We start from the raw sequence: 5,188 nt of genomic DNA, 5'->3' as shown, positions 1-5,188 counted from the left end.
ATTTGTTCAAGAAAATTAATGTGGCCTTCGATTTTTTTTGCACTCAATCTCAAATTTTTGGACTTCGGAGCAACTTCTGACAAAATGGAGGTCGAAATCAAACTCACAACGTCGAGGCAAAGCGACCCATCCCATTTTGGGACCAAACGACCACTATCTACAACAGTCAACGGTGGCCGACGGTGATATCCGACCACCTTCTATTTTTATTTTATTTTTTAATTATTTTTATTAAATAATAAAAAAATTCTACATCATCAGCCGTTAGAGAGAAAACGTGGGAGTGAGCAAAATGATTCAATTTGTAAAGTTCAGTGAGCAAATTAGAAAAAATGAAAGTTTGATGAGCAAAATAGGAGAGATAATAAAGTAGAGTGAGGAACGGTATAATTTACCAAATAGTTTAAGAATTTAATAAAGTAGTACACTATATTCGGTGACCATTTGTGTTATTTACCCAAGATTGAAATTTCAAAGATTTCTTTTCAACCAATATCTCAAAATTAAAAGAAGGCAATGACAAAAATTATAAAAAAAATATAATTGAGAATATTAGTGGCCTTTATATGTGATGATTATAGGTGGGTTAAATATACATATGTTTTATAGATAAAATTTATTTAAATTCAAATTAAAAAACATTTTATTTAAATTCAAATTTAAACATTTTATATGTTGGTTAAATATGCATATATTTTATTTTAGTATTCCTTTTTTGTTAAGAAAACCAAAGTTTACACTTTGTTGTGATGCTGTACACAATCGAGAAGATAACAAGTTGTCAAAAGCAGATAAAAAACACTTTGAATCTACTCACTTTATTATAGCTTGAAAAATCATTGCTAAATTACACACACACAAAATTATTTTTCAAAAGAGAATTGCATGCAGTCCTTGTTGATCTAGGACTATTTTAAATTCGTCTCGACTTTTAGTAGTAAATTTGATCAAAAAGTATTTACGTATTTATGTTAGACACATCAACATCACCGTGGATGATTAAATCATAATTTTAGGTATGATATTAAAAAGGGTAAACGACATAAATGACCACATAAATATGTGTCAGGTTGTGAAATGACTGTCATTTTGAAAATTGTGACATATATACCATTGAACTATTTAAATGGGTTCAAAATAGCCACACGGCGTTAACATTTAATAGAGGTGTTTACGTGGCAGTTAAAAATTGGTATAATTAGCGCACGAGTCCTTGTAAAGTTACGTATTCGTGACATTGGCACCATACTTTGTTTTCTTCCACTTTGGACACCACTTGTATGATTTGCTTCCTTGGATTTTCATTTAATCCAATTTGATCTTGATTTTGTTTTATTTTGTCTAATGCCTTAATTTGGGCGTTAACTTTATATCTTTTATTCTAGTCATGTATTAAATTTGTAGATTAAATCCCCTAAGTTTTAGAATTAATAAATTTGATCACCAAGGTTAACTTTTATTCTTAATTTTTTAATTAGGTCCTAATTTTTAATAAATTTATTTCTCCAGTCAAACTGTGACACATGTCTAGGATTTAAACTACAAATTTAATACATGACTAGAATAAAAGGTTTTAATTCCAATGCCCAAATTAAGGCACTGGAAAAATTAAAAACAAAATCATGATCAAATTGGATTAAATGAAAATCCAAGGAAGCAAATCATATACAAGTAGTGACCAAAATGGAAGAAAACAAAGTAGGGTGTCAGCGCCATGGATATGTAACTTTACAAGGACTCACGACATAATTATTTAAATTTTTTAACTGCCACGTAAACACCTCCGTTAAATGTTAACGTCGTGTGGCTATTTTGAACCCATTTAAATAGTTCAACGCTATATATGTCACAATTTTCAAAATGGTGGTCATTTCATGACTTGGTCTATAGTTACGTGGTCATTTATGTAGTTTACCCTTTTTAATATCATACCTAAAATTATAATTAAGCTCGAGTTGTAAAATACGTCTTGATCGAATGCTGACTTCTATCTTTACCCTATATTTTTTGAGACATGTTTTGATGTTTAAGTCAGTAAAAAATTAAGAAAAAAGAACAAAATAAAAATCTTTATCGGAACTCGTAAGCTAAACAAAACTTTCAAATTTTTCCTCTCATCCAATATCACGTGGTTCCAGAATCAGACTTGAAGTCTATATACATATAAACACGTTTTGATGTTTAAGCCGTTACAAAATTAGAAGAAGATGGCAAAAAGATAATTTTTATCTCTGTAGTAGACCTAATTTCATTTATCTCTATCATATTTTCGCATTAATTTAACTCTCGAAGTTGTTCAATTGCATCATTCGATACCCTATCCTTAACTTAAAACCCTAAATTAAACACTAAAGCCTAAAACATAACCCATACCTCCAACCATTAACTCTAAACCTTAAATCTGACTTCAAGTTTATAAATTTAGAGTTTTAAATTAGGAATAGAGATAGAATGATGCAATTAAATAACTATGAGGATTAAATTGATGCGAAAATATGATAGGGAGAAAATGATAAATTTGATCTATTATAGGGGTAAAGATAACCCTTAGACGGATAATGACAAAAATTATAAAATGATATAATTGAGAATATTAATGGGTTTTTTAGTATTTTCATATGATTTTATGATAATACATGCGATGATTATAGGTTGGTTAAATATACATATTTATATATTATTATTTAAATTCAGGTGAATTAAGAAGACATTTTATTTTTATCATTAAGATCAATTCTTAATTTCAAGTTATAAAACTTTTGACATAATTAAGAACTTATATTTTAAATTTTGAATTTAGGTTTATGTTTTAAAGACAGTGTAAACTCAAAGTGGTAGACACGTTTCTTCATATTAAACTGTGGTAGACAAGTTTCTTCACATTAAATTGTGGTAGACAAGTTTATTTATATTAGCATCTTGAGTGTTTACCTTTATTGTTAAGGTAAATTACACCATTCATCATTCAAGTATTTTTTTAACATCCTCGCGTGAGTAAATAACCTAAAAAAAAGTGAAAAACATCCTCATCCCAAAAGGTGTCTTCACCATGAAACCAATCCTCAATAGAGCAACAACCTTTTAGGGTAAACTACATGTTTTTTGATGTTGTGGTCAATTATTATTTTCTTAAAATATACTTAATGTTACGTTTTGGTTTCATTGGTCATCTGTTCGTAAAAATTTAACTTAATTGTTGATGTGTCATTTAAAAAAAATCAATGACGACATTGCGGTATCTTATGATAACACGCCAGCATCACCGTCAAATTTTAACGATGAGTGACCAAAATGAAAGCAAAACGTAACTTTAGGTATGATTTTGAAACAAAAAATAGTTTACCTTTTTTTTATCTTTGATGCATCATTACACTCATTTTGTAATTTTTAAAAATTCAATAACTAAAATAATTATTTAAGTATAATTCAATGACCTTTAGATTATTTTATTTTTTATTTATATTTTTTAATTTCCAAACAATATATAAGAAAAACAAACAAATAAATTTAACTACGATTATAACAGTTTATCGGAGCTGGGAAGCCAAACAAAAATTTCAAAATTTATTTTCAACCAATATATTCTTGGGTAAACTATGCATTTAGTACATAAATTTATCAATTTTGGTCTATTTTAGTACCTCAATTTTCAATTTTTCAAAACCATACCCCAACTTTTAGTTTTCATTTCATTTTAATATCCCGCTGTTAAAAACTTAACGCATTTAGAGCCAAATATCAGTTTTGATCCGTTTTAGTACCCAAACTTTTAATCTTTTCAAAACTCAAGGGTACTAAAATGAAATAAATCTAAAGTTTTTAATGGTGGGTACTAAATAAAACAAAAACTAAACTTTATGTATGATTTTGAAATTTTTAAAGTTTAAGTATTGAAACTGATCAAAATTGATAGTTTAAATACTAAATACATAATTTACCCTATATTCTTTGACACACGTTTTGATGTTTACGTCGGTAGTCTTTTATCGGAACTCATAAGCTAAACAAAAATTTCAAAATGTTCTTCTTGACCGATATACGTGGTTCCAAAATAAGACTATATATATATATATATAGACACGTTTTGATGTTTAAGTAAGTACGAAATTAAAAGAAGACCGACAAAAATTATAAAATAATATAATTGAGAATTTTAGTGGTGTACATACATGCATATGTATTATTTTATAAAATAATATAAAATCAGTCTTTGTATAGTATTTTCATATGATTTTATGATAATATCTGTGATGATTATAGGTGGTTAATATGCATATGTTTTATAGATAATATTATTTAAATTCAATTAAAACTAATTTAAATATTTAATTAAACTTAAGTATTCCTTTAATTCAAATTAAAAAAACATTTTATTTAAATTCAAATTTAAACATTTTATAGGTGGGTTGAATATACATATATTTTATTTTAGTATTCCTTTTTTTTTTGGTTAATAAAAACCAAGGTTCACGCTTTGTTGTGATGACATACACAATCGAGAAGATAATAAGTTTCCAAAAGCAGATACAACAAGTTTCAACAATTTAAAATATCTGTGAGATTACATGTTGTCACTATTATATCGAAGGAACTAAAATTGGAGTTTACATTTTTTTCATTTAATATACATTGATTTGTTGATATTGAAATAATTAAGATTGTATATACATTAAGTGTTATATGAATATTGACGTTTGAAACTTTCATATTATAGATAGAGACCAATTTGAGATAATTTGATTTGAGATAATTTGATATATGTTACAAGTTTTAGGTGTTGCATTGATTTTAAAAACCTTTGTTTATTTTCTGGGATGGAGATTAATCGAAACCTGCAGTGATCCGTAAGGGATGAATATGGTGACAAAAAAAATCCCCAAAACATATAATGGGTATTCCCAAAACCGTACTCACAAATGTCGGAGACGGAATGAGTAATGCAAAACCATCCCTGCCCGGCCCTGTTAAGATGAGAATAATTTTACTTGTATCGCAAATATAAATTTTATTTTTTTAAAAAAAATACCTTATGTGAAATAATATCGTCTAAGACTGTGACGAAACTAAATGGATGCTTGAGGGGCTGTAGCCCCAATCCCCAAAAAAAAAATTAATATTTATTAGATAATATAAATTACCGTCTCACTTTAAAAAAATATTACACTTTACCCTACAAATTAAGATCCTA

This window comes from Hibiscus syriacus, unplaced genomic scaffold (assembly GCF_006381635.1).
Source record: "Hibiscus syriacus cultivar Baekdansim isolate YM2019G1 unplaced genomic scaffold, ASM638163v2 tig00111146_pilon, whole genome shotgun sequence".
Taxonomy (NCBI): Eukaryota; Viridiplantae; Streptophyta; class Magnoliopsida; order Malvales; family Malvaceae; genus Hibiscus; species Hibiscus syriacus.
The sequence above is the reverse complement of the archived record's forward strand: the minus strand, read 5'-3'. Positions refer to the sequence as shown.